This window comes from Oreochromis niloticus, unplaced genomic scaffold, assembly GCF_001858045.2.
Source record: "Oreochromis niloticus isolate F11D_XX unplaced genomic scaffold, O_niloticus_UMD_NMBU tig00000044_pilon, whole genome shotgun sequence".
Taxonomy (NCBI): Eukaryota; Metazoa; Chordata; class Actinopteri; order Cichliformes; family Cichlidae; genus Oreochromis; species Oreochromis niloticus.
Window position 1 is genome coordinate 1 of NW_020327041.1, and position 11,293 is coordinate 11,293.

Here is an 11,293-nt window from a genome sequence, read left to right on the forward strand (position 1 = left end):
ACGAGTTCTCAAACGAGGCTCGAATGGCCAGCTTGGGGACTGAAGCCATGAACTTGGCCTTATCAGTGCCAGGCTCGAGTCATCTTGGCTTAGAAGCAACCATAGAAAGTCAATAACGTTCCATGACCTCAAGCGACACGGTGAAAAAATCCCAACTTGAAGCATGCTGTTGGTGGAACTCCACCTGGAAAAGATCCAGTGTGCTCTGTTTCACTCCCCGTTGAAGGTATGTGTTGGAGTTTGTTCAAAACACAGCCATGCCACTATTCTTGAAGCATTTTCATTAGGAAACAGTGCTTTCGACTGTTTTCATATTTTAGTCTACTAAAGTATGACTTTGTTAGTTTCTCCAGCCACACTGTTCATCAGCTGAACTGCATAGGTGGCTTCTGATCAGTGGGAGCTTCCAAGAGTTGGCTTTCATTGGTACAGCTTGAAGTAATTTCTTGTAAACACACATTTCTCTTGTGTGCTTAACAGTTCTTCCACCCTCTTTTTTGGTATATTAGTCAACAAAAGGGTCGGTTCACGCATACGTTGTAGGCCGGTTAGCTCAGCTGGTCAGAGCGTGGTGCTAATAACGCCAAAGTCATGGTTCAATCCCCATACTGGCCATTCCAGCAGCCTTCCAAGGTGCTGTCTCATGATAGACTGTGGATTTTGTTTGGTGGATCCAAGAAAAAAAACCTCTGCCAGCTTCCAGGTGAGTGATGTACGCAACTACAAATGACAGCAAACCACAAAATTCACTGACACATGACACGTTACTAAACACATTACATGCTTAGCTAGTATCTCCAAATCACTTTTCCAGCTACTTTCTGGATAAATCACTCATTCCAAAGTCTCACACAGCATACTGCATCAAAAAGTGCTGCTTTATATCCTCACCTATCAACCCTAACATTAGAAGACGCACACCAGGTATTGTTTTGTGGCAAATTCTTTTAAAGCATTTTTTGTAAGTCAACAGAGGACTTTTTTTTACACACTATGTTGAAGTAATTTCTTGTAAACACATTTCTCTGTGTGTTCTTAACAGTTCTTCCACCCTCTTTTTTGGTATATTAGTCAAAAAAAAAAGGGTTTGGTTTAGGCACAAGTTGTAGGCCGGTTAGCTCAGCTGGTCAGAGCGTGGTGCTAATAACGCCAAAGTCATGGGTTCAATCCCCATACTGGCCATTCCAGCAGCCATCCAAGGTGCTGTCTCATGATAGAGTGTGGGTTTTGTTTGGTGGGATCCAAGAAAAAAACCTCTGCCAACTTCCAGGTGACAGATCGGGCCATGTAAGCTTTATGACCTCCATTGGCAGATGATACTCTGGCTCAGTGGGTGGATCCACTGTGCATGTGTCAGGTAGGACTACGTTTTGTAAGAGCATGATACATGGAGAAATGCTGTGACATGCACTTATTTCAAGCAACAATCAAGCAATATCCACCAGCCACCTGACCAACCCAACACCAGCAGTTGGCTCAAACAGACTCCAACGAACGTTCGTGAAAAGTATGGGCATCTGTCAGACCACGTGGCCTAACGGAGAAGGCGTCTGACTTCGGATCAGAAGATTGAGGTTCGAGTCCCTTCGTGGTTGCTTGTGAGTCCTTGGGGAGCAGGGACGCTTTCCCAGTTTGTTCACGGCAGGCCAACCTAGGATGCTTTATGTCATCCAAAATTGCTACGCTGTTGTCAATTTCATGTCCTTCAACAGAGACTCTCTACGAGTTCTCAAACGAGGCTCGAATGGCCAGCTTGGGGACTGAAGCCATGACTTGGCCTTATCAGTGCCAGGCTCGAGTCATCTTGGCTTAGAAGCAACCATAGAAAGTCAATAACGTTCCATGACCTCAAGCGACACGGGTGAAAAATCCCAGAGGACTTGGAAGCATGCTGTTGGTGGAACTCCACCTGGAAAAGATCCAGTGTGCTCTGTTTCACTCCCCGTTGAAGGTATGTGTTGGAGTTTGTTCAAAACACAGCCATGCCACTATTCTTGAAGCATTTTCATTAGGAAACAGTGCTTTCGACTGTTTTCATATTTTAGTCTACTAAAGTATGACTTTGTTAGTTTCTCCAGCCACACTGTTCATCAGCTGAACTGCATAGGTGGCTTCTGATCAGTGGGAGCTTCCAAGAGTTGGCTTTCATTGGTACAGCTTGAAGTAATTTCTTGTAAACACACATTTCTCTTGTGTGCTTAACAGTTCTTCCACCCTCTTTTTTGGTATATTAGTCAACAAAAGGGTCGGTTCACGCATACGTTGTAGGCCGGTTAGCTCAGCTGGTCAGAGCGTGGTGCTAATAACGCCAAAGTCATGGGTTCAATCCCCATACTGGCCATTCCAGCAGCCTTCCAAGGTGCTGTCTCATGATAGACTGTGGATTTTGTTTGGTGGGATCCAAGAAAAAAACCTCTGCCAGCTTCCAGGTGAGTGATGTACGCAACTACAAATGACAGCAAACCACAAAATTCACTGACACATGACACGTTACTAAACACATTACATGCTTAGCTAGTATCTCCAAATCACTTTTCCAGCTACTTTCTGGATAAATCACTCATTTCCAAAGTCTCACACAGCATACTGCATCAAAAAGTGCTGCTTTATATCCTCACCTATCAACCCTAACATTAGAAGACGCACACACCAGGTATTGTTTTGTGGCAAATTTCTTCTTAAAGCATTTTTTGTAAGTCAACAGAGGACTTTTTTTTACACACTATGTTGAAGTAATTTCTTGTACACACACATTTCTCTTGTGTGCTTAACAGTTCTTCCACCCTCTTTTTTGGTATATTAGTCAAAAAAAAAGGGTTGGTTTAGGCACAAGTTGTAGGCCGGTTAGCTCAGCTGGTCAGAGCGTGGTGCTAATAACGCCAAAGTCATGGGTTCAATCCCATACTGGCCATTCCAGCAGCCATCCAAGGTGCTGTCTCATGATAGAGTGTGGATTTTGTTTGGTGGGATCCAAGAAAAAAACCTCTGCCAACTTCCAGGTGACAGATCGGGCCATGTAAGCTTTATGACCTCCATTGGCAGATGATACTCTGGCTCAGTGGGTGGATCCACTGTGCATGTGTCAGGTAGGACTACGTTTTGTAAGAGCATGATACATGGGAGAAATGCTGTGACATGCACTTATTTCAAGCAACAATCAAGCAATATCCACCAGCCACCTGACCAACCAACACCAGCAGTTGGCTCAAACAGACTCCAACGAACGTTCGTGAAAAGTATGGGCATCTGTCAGACCACGTGGCCTAACGGAGAAGGCGTCTGACTTCGGATCAGAAGATTGAGGGTTCGAGTCCCTTCGTGGTTGCTTGTGAGTCCTTGGGGAGCAGGGACGCTTTCCCAGTTTGTTCACGGCAGGCCAACCTAGGATGCTTTATGTCATCCAAAATTGCTACGCTGTTGTCAATTTCATGTCCTTCAACAGAGACTCTACGAGTTCTCAAACGAGGCTCGAATGGCCAGCTTGGGGACTGAAGCCATGAACTTGGCCTTATCAGTGCCAGGCTCGAGTCATCTTGGCTTAGAAGCAACCATAGAAAGTCAATAACGTTCCATGACCTCAAGCGACACGGGTGAAAAAATCCCAACTTGGAAGCATGCTGTTGGTGGAACTCCACCTGGAAAAGATCCAGTGTGCTCTGTTTCACTCCCCGTTGAAGGTATGTGTTGGAGTTTGTTCAAAACACAGCCATGCCACTATTCTTGAAGCATTTTCATTAGGAAACAGTGCTTTCGACTGTTTTCATATTTTAGTCTACTAAAGTATGACTTTGTTAGTTTCTCCAGCCACACTGTTCATCAGCTGAACTGCATAGGTGGCTTCTGATCAGTGGGAGCTTCCAAGAGTTGGCTTTCATTGGTACAGCTTGAAGTAATTTCTTGTAAACACACATTTCTCTTGTGTGCTTAACAGTTCTTCCACCCTCTTTTTTGGTATATTAGTCAACAAAAGGGTCGGTTCACGCATACGTTGTAGGCCGGTTAGCTCAGCTGGTCAGAGCGTGGTGCTAATAACGCCAAAGTCATGGGTTCAATCCCCATACTGGCCATTCCAGCAGCCTTCCAAGGTGCTGTCTCATGATAGACTGTGGATTTTGTTTGGTGGGATCCAAGAAAAAAAACCTCTGCCAGCTTCCAGGTGAGTGATGTACGCAACTACAAATGACAGCAAACCACAAAATTCACTGACACATGACACGTTACTAAACACATTACATGCTTAGCTAGTATCTCCAAATCACTTTTCCAGCTACTTTCTGGATAAATCACTCATTTCCAAAGTCTCACACAGCATACTGCATCAAAAAGTGCTGCTTTATATCCTCACCTATCAACCCTAACATTAGAAGACGCACACCAGGTATTGTTTTGTGGCAAATTTCTTCTTAAAGCATTTTTTGTAAGTCAACAGAGGACTTTTTTTTACACACTATGTTGAAGTAATTTCTTGTACACACACATTTCTCTTGTGTGCTTAACAGTTCTTCCACCCTCTTTTTTGGTATATTAGTCAAAAAAAAAAGGGTTGGTTTAGGCACAAGTTGTAGGCCGGTTAGCTCAGCTGGTCAGAGCGTGGTGCTAATAACGCCAAAGTCATGGGTTCAATCCCCATACTGGCCATTCCAGCAGCCATCCAAGGTGCTGTCTCATGATAGAGTGTGGGTTTTGTTTGGTGGGATCCAAGAAAAAAAACCTCTGCCAACTTCCAGGTGACAGATCGGGCCATGTAAGCTTTATGACCTCCATTGGCAGATGATACTCTGGCTCAGTGGGTGGATCCACTGTGCATGTGTCAGGTAGGACTACGTTTTGTAAGAGCATGATACATGGGAGAAATGCTGTGACATGCACTTATTTCAAGCAACATCAAGCAATATCCACCAGCCACCTGACCAACCCAACACCAGCAGTTGGCTCAAACAGACTCCAACGAACGTTCGTGAAAAGTATGGGCATCTGTCAGACCACGTGGCCTAACGGAGAAGGCGTCTGACTTCGGATCAGAAGATTGAGGGTTCGAGTCCTTCGTGGTTGCTTGTGAGTCCTTGGGGAGCAGGGACGCTTTCCCAGTTTGTTCACGGCAGGCCAACCTAGGATGCTTTATGTCATCCAAAATTGCTACGCTGTTGTCAATTTCATGTCCTTCAACAGAGACTCTACGAGTTCTCAAACGAGGCTCGAATGGCCAGCTTGGGGACTGAAGCATGAACTTGGCCTTATCAGTGCCAGGCTCGAGTCATCTTGGCTTAGAAGCAACCATAGAAAGTCAATAACGTTCCATGACCTCAAGCGACACGGGTGAAAAAATCCCAACTTGGAAGCATGCTGTTGGTGGAACTCCACCTGGAAAAGATCCAGTGTGCTCTGTTTCACTCCCCGTTGAAGGTATGTGTTGGAGTTTGTTCAAAACACAGCCATGCCACTATTCTTGAAGCATTTTCATTAGGAAACAGTGCTTTCGACTGTTTTCATATTTTAGTCTACTAAAGTATGACTTTGTTAGTTTCTCCAGCCACACTGTTCATCAGCTGAACTGCATAGGTGGCTTCTGATCAGTGGGAGCTTCCAAGAGTTGGCTTTCATTGGTACAGCTTGAAGTAATTTCTTGTAAACACACATTTCTCTTGTGTGCTTAACAGTTCTTCCACCCTCTTTTTTGGTATATTAGTCAACAAAAGGGTCGGTTCACGCATACGTTGTAGGCCGGTTAGCTCAGCTGGTCAGAGCGTGGTGCTAATAACGCCAAAGTCATGGGTTCAATCCCCATACTGGCCATTCCAGCAGCCATCCAAGGTGCTGTCTCATGATAGAGTGTGGATTTTGTTTGGTGGGATCCAAGAAAAAAAACCTCTGCCAACTTCCAGGTGACAGATCAGGCCATGTAAGCTTTATGACCTCTCCATTGGCAGATGATACTCTGGCTCAGTGGGTGGATCCACTGTGCATGTGTCAGGTAGGACTACGTTTTGTAAGAGCATGATACATGGGAGAATGCTGTGACATGCACTTATTTCAAGCAACATCAAGCAATATCCACCAGCCACCTGACCAACCCAACACCAGCAGTTGGCTCAAACAGACTCCAACGAACGTTCGTGAAAAGTATGGCCATCTGTCAGACCACGTGGCCTAACGGAGAAGGCGTCTGACTTCGGATCAGAAGATTGAGGGTTCGAGTCCCTTCGTGGTTGCTTGTGAGTCCTTGGGAGCAGGGACGCTTTCCCAGTTGTTCACGGCAGGCCAACTAGGATGCTTTATGTCATCCAAAATTGCTACGCTGTTGTCAATTTCATGTCCTTCACAGAGACTCTACGAGTTCTCAACGAGGCTCGAATGGCCAGCTTGGGGACTGAAGCCATGAACTTGGCCTTATCAGTGCCAGGCTCGAGTCATCTTGGCTTAGAAGCAACCATAGAAAGTCAATAACGTTCCATGACCTCAACGACACGGGTGAAAAAATCCCAACTTGGAAGCATGCTGTTGGTGGAACTCCACCTGGAAAAGATCCAGTTGCTCTGTTTCACTCCCCGTTGAAGGTATGTGTTGGAGTTTGTTCAAACAACAGCCATGCCACTATTCTTGAAGCATTTTCATTAGGAAACAGTGCTTTCGACTGTTTTCATATTTGTCTACTAAAGTATGACTTTGTTAGTTTCTCAGCCACACACTGTTCATCAGCTGAACTGCATAGGTGGCTTCTGATCAGTGGGAGCTTCCAGAGTTGGCTTTCATTGGTACAGCTTGAAGTAATTCATGTAAACACACATTTCTCTTGTGTGCTTAACAGTTCTTCCACCCTCTTTTTTGGTATATTAGTCAACAAAAGGGTCGGTTCACGCATACGTTGTAGGCGGTTAGCTCAGCTGGTCAGAGCGTGGTGCTAATAATCGCCAAAGTCATGGGTTCAATCCCCATACTGGCCATTCCAGCAGCCTTCCAAGGTGCTGTCTCATGGATTTTGTTTGGTGGGATCCAAGAAAAAAAACCTCTGCCAGCTTCCAGGTGAGTGATGTACGCAACTACAAATGACAGCAAACCACAAAATCACTGACACATGACACGTTACTAAAACACATTACATGCTTAGCTAGTATCTCCAAATCACTTTTCCAGCTACTTTCTGGATAAATCACTCATTTCCAAAGTCTCACACAGCATACTGCATCAAAAGTGCTGCTTTATATCCTCACCTATCAACCCTAACATTAGAAGACGCACACCAGGTATTGTTTTGTGGCAAATTTCTTCTTAAAGCATTTTTTGTAAGTCAACAGAGGACTTTTTTTTACACACTATGTTGAAGTAATTTCTTGTACACACACATTTCTTGTGTGCTTAACAGTTCTCCACCCTCTTTTTTGGTATATTAGTCAAAAAAAAAGGGTTGGTTTAGGCACAAGTTGTAGGCCGGTTAGCTCAGCTGGTCAGAGCGTGGTGCTAATAACGCCAAAGTCATGGGTTCAATCCCCATACTGGCCATTCCAGCAGCCATCCAAGGTGCTGTCTCATGATAGAGTGTGGATTTTGTTTGGTGGGATCCAAGAAAAAAAACCTCTGCCAACTTCCAGGTGACAGATCGGGCCATGTAAGCTTTATGACCTCCATTGGCAGATGATACTCTGGCTCAGTGGGTGGATCCACTGTGCATGTGTCAGGTAGGACTACGTTTTGTAAGAGCATGATACATGGGAGAAATGCTGTGACATGCCACTTATTTCAAGCAACAATCAAGCAATATCCACCAGCCACCTGACCAACCAACACCAGCAGTTGGCTCAAACAGACTCCAACGAACGTTCGTGAAAAGTATGGGCATCTGTCAGACCACGTGGCCTAACGGAGAAGGCGTCTGACTTCGGATCAGAAGATTGAGGGTTCGAGTCCCTTCGTGGTTGCTTGTGAGTCCTTGGGAGCAGGGACGCTTTCCCAGTTTGTTCACGGCAGGCCAACCTAGGATGCTTTATGTCATCCAAAATTGCTACGCTGTTGTCAATTTCATGTCCTTCAACAGAGACTCTACGAGTTCTCAAACGAGGCTCGAATGGCCAGCTTGGGGACTGAAGCCATGAACTTGGCCTTATCAGTGCCAGGCTCGAGTCATCTTGGCTTAGAAGCAACCATAGAAAGTCAATAACGTTCCATGACCTCAAGCGACACGGGTGAAAAAATCCCAACTTGGAAGCATGCTGTTGGTGGAACTCCACCTGGAAAAGATCCAGTGTGCTCTGTTTCACTCCCCGTTGAAGGTATGTGTTGGAGTTTGTTCAAAACACAGCCATGCCACTATTCTTGAAGCATTTTCATTAGGAAACAGTGCTTTCGACTGTTTTCATATTTTAGTCTACTAAAGTATGACTTTGTTAGTTTCTCCAGCCACACTGTTCATCAGCTGAACTGCATAGGTGGCTTCTGATCAGTGGGAGCTTCCAAGAGTTGGCTTTCATTGGTACAGCTTGAAGTAATTTCTTGTAAACACACATTTCTCTTGTGTGCTTAACAGTTCTTCCACCCTCTTTTTTGGTATATTAGTCAACAAAAGGGTCGGTTCACGCATACGTTGTAGGCCGGTTAGCTCAGCTGGTCAGAGCGTGGTGCTAATAACGCCAAAGTCATGGGTTCAATCCCCATACTGGCCATTCCAGCAGCCTTCCAAGGTGCTGTCTCATGATAGACTGTGGATTTTGTTTGGTGGGATCCAAGAAAAAAAACCTCTGCCAGCTTCCAGGTGAGTGATGTACGCAACTACAAATGACAGCAAACCACAAAATTCACTGACACATGACACGTTACTAAACACATTACATGCTTAGCTAGTATCTCCAAATCACTTTTCCAGCTACTTTCTGGATAAATCACTCATTTCCAAAGTCTCACACAGCATACTGCATCAAAAAGTGCTGCTTTATATCCTCACCTATCAACCCTAACATTAGAAGACGCACACCAGGTATTGTTTTGTGGCAAATTTCTTCTTAAAGCATTTTTTTGTAAGTCAACAGAGGACTTTTTTTTACACACTATGTTGAAGTAATTTCTTGTACACACACATTTCTCTTGTGTGCTTAACAGTTCTTCCACCCTCTTTTTTGGTATATTAGTCAAAAAAAAAAGGGTTGGTTTAGGCACAAGTTGTAGGCCGGTTAGCTCAGCTGGTCAGAGCGTGGTGCTAATAACGCCAAAGTCATGGTTCAATCCCCATACTGGCCATTCCAGCAGCCATCCAAGGTGCTGTCTCATGATAGAGTGTGGATTTTGTTTGGTGGGATCCAAGAAAAAAACCTCTGCCAACTTCCAGGTGACAGATCGGGCCATGTAAGCTTTATGACCTCCATTGGCAGATGATACTCTGGCTCAGTGGGTGGATCCACTGTGCATGTGGCAGGTAGGACTACGTTTTGTAAGAGCATGATACATGGGAGAAATGCTGTGACATGCACTTATTTCAAGCAACAATCAAGCAATATCCACCAGCCACCTGACCAACCCAACACCAGCAGTTGGCTCAAACAGACTCCAACGAACGTTCGTGAAAAGTATGGGCATCTGTCAGACCACGTGGCCTAACGGAGAAGGCGTCTGACTTCGGATCAGAAGATTGAGGGTTCGAGTCCCTTCGTGGTTGCTTGTGAGTCCTTGGGGCAGGGACGCTTCCCAGTTTGTTCACGGCAGGCCAACCTAGGATGCTTTATGTCATCCAAAATTGCTACGCTGTTGTCAATTTCATGTCCTTCAACAGAGACTCTACGAGTTCTCAAACGAGGCTCGAATGGCCAGCTTGGGGACTGAAGCCATGAACTTGGCCTTATCAGTGCCAGGCTCGAGTCATCTTGGCTTAGAAGCAACCATAGAAAGTCAATAACGTTCCATGACCTCAAGCGACACGGTGAAAAAATCCCAACTTGGAAGCATGCTGTTGGTGGAACTCCACCTGGAAAAGATCCAGTGTGCTCTGTTTCACTCCCCGTTGAAGGTATGTGTTGGAGTTTGTTCAAAACACAGCCATGCCACTATTCTTGAAGCATTTTCATTAGGAAACAGTGCTTTCGACTGTTTTCATATTTTAGTCTACTAAAGTATGACTTTGTTAGTTTCTCCAGCCACACTGTTCATCAGCTGAACTGCATAGGTGGCTTCTGATCAGTGGGAGCTTCCAAGAGTTGGCTTTCATTGGTACAGCTTGAAGTAATTTCTTGTAAACACACATTTCTCTTGTGTGCTTAACAGTTCTTCCACCCTCTTTTTTGGTATATTAGTCAACAAAAGGGTCGGTTCACGCATACGTTGTAGGCCGGTTAGCTCAGCTGGTCAGAGCGTGGTGCTAATAACGCCAAAGTCATGGGTTCAATCCCCATACTGGCCATTCCAGCAGCCTTCCAAGGTGCTGTCTCATGATAGACTGTGGATTTTGTTTGGTGGATCCAAGAAAAAAACCTCTGCCAGCTTCCAGGTGAGTGATGTACGCAACTACAAATGACAGCAAACCACAAAATTCACTGACACATGACACGTTACTAAACACATTACATGCTTAGCTAGTATCTCCAAATCACTTTTCCAGCTACTTTCTGGATAAATCACTCATTTCCAAAGTCTCACACAGCATACTGCATCAAAAAGTGCTGCTTTATATCCTCACCTATCAACCCTAACATTAGAAGACGCACACCAGGTATTGTTTTGTGGCAAATTTCTTCTTAAAGCATTTTTGTAAGTCAACAGAGGACTTTTTTTTACACACTATGTTGAAGTAATTTCTTGTACACACATTTCTCTGTGTGCTTAACAGTTCTTCCACCCTCTTTTTGGTATATTAGTCAAAAAAAAAAGGGTTGGTTTAGGCACAAGTTGTAGGCCGGTTAGCTCAGCTGGTCAGAGCGTGGTGCTAATAACGCCAAAGTCATGGGTTAATCCCCATACTGGCCATTCCAGCAGCCATCCAAGGTGCTGTCTCATGATAGAGTGTGGATTTTGTTGGTGGGATCCAAGAAAAAAAACCTCTGCCAACTTCCAGGTGACAGATCGGGCCATGTAAGCTTTATGACCTCCATTGGCAGATGATACTCTGGCTCAGTGGGTGGATCCACTGTGCATGTGGCAGGTAGGACTACGTTTTGTAAGAGCATGATACATGGGAGAAATGCTGTGACATGCACTTATTTCAAGCAACAATCAAGCAATATCCACCAGCCACCTGACCAACCCAACACCAGCAGTTGGCTCAAACAGACTCCAACGAACGTTCGTGAAAAGTATGGGCATCTGTCAGACCACGTGG

General features: G+C 44.9%; 12 non-coding genes across 12 annotated transcripts; all 12 read left to right on the forward strand.

Annotated features, from left to right (window-relative positions):
• The first annotated feature begins 1,108 nt into the window (after positions 1-1,108).
• On the forward strand, positions 1,109-1,182 carry trnai-aau (transfer RNA isoleucine (anticodon AAU)). Its single transcript has one exon. It is a non-coding gene; the product is annotated as a tRNA-Ile (tRNA).
• Positions 1,183-2,267: 1,085 nt separating this feature from the next.
• On the forward strand, positions 2,268-2,341 carry trnai-aau (transfer RNA isoleucine (anticodon AAU)). Its single transcript has one exon. It is a non-coding gene; the product is annotated as a tRNA-Ile (tRNA).
• Positions 2,342-3,252: 911 nt separating this feature from the next.
• On the forward strand, positions 3,253-3,325 carry trnar-ucg (transfer RNA arginine (anticodon UCG)). The gene has a single exon. It is a non-coding gene; the product is annotated as a tRNA-Arg (tRNA).
• Positions 3,326-3,993: 668 nt separating this feature from the next.
• Positions 3,994-4,067, forward strand: trnai-aau (transfer RNA isoleucine (anticodon AAU)). Its single transcript has one exon. It is a non-coding gene; the product is annotated as a tRNA-Ile (tRNA).
• Positions 4,068-4,564: 497 nt separating this feature from the next.
• On the forward strand, positions 4,565-4,638 carry trnai-aau (transfer RNA isoleucine (anticodon AAU)). Its single transcript has one exon. It is a non-coding gene; the product is annotated as a tRNA-Ile (tRNA).
• A 1,081-nt stretch (positions 4,639-5,719) lies between these two features.
• trnai-aau (transfer RNA isoleucine (anticodon AAU)) lies at positions 5,720-5,793 on the forward strand. The gene has a single exon. It is a non-coding gene; the product is annotated as a tRNA-Ile (tRNA).
• Positions 5,794-6,136: 343 nt separating this feature from the next.
• Positions 6,137-6,209, forward strand: trnar-ucg (transfer RNA arginine (anticodon UCG)). Its single transcript has one exon. It is a non-coding gene; the product is annotated as a tRNA-Arg (tRNA).
• A 1,214-nt stretch (positions 6,210-7,423) lies between these two features.
• Positions 7,424-7,497, forward strand: trnai-aau (transfer RNA isoleucine (anticodon AAU)). The gene has a single exon. It is a non-coding gene; the product is annotated as a tRNA-Ile (tRNA).
• A 343-nt stretch (positions 7,498-7,840) lies between these two features.
• Positions 7,841-7,913, forward strand: trnar-ucg (transfer RNA arginine (anticodon UCG)). Its single transcript has one exon. It is a non-coding gene; the product is annotated as a tRNA-Arg (tRNA).
• Positions 7,914-8,580: 667 nt separating this feature from the next.
• Positions 8,581-8,654, forward strand: trnai-aau (transfer RNA isoleucine (anticodon AAU)). Its single transcript has one exon. It is a non-coding gene; the product is annotated as a tRNA-Ile (tRNA).
• Positions 8,655-9,567: 913 nt separating this feature from the next.
• On the forward strand, positions 9,568-9,640 carry trnar-ucg (transfer RNA arginine (anticodon UCG)). Its single transcript has one exon. It is a non-coding gene; the product is annotated as a tRNA-Arg (tRNA).
• Positions 9,641-10,304: 664 nt separating this feature from the next.
• On the forward strand, positions 10,305-10,378 carry trnai-aau (transfer RNA isoleucine (anticodon AAU)). Its single transcript has one exon. It is a non-coding gene; the product is annotated as a tRNA-Ile (tRNA).
• The last annotated feature ends 915 nt before the right edge of the window (positions 10,379-11,293 follow it).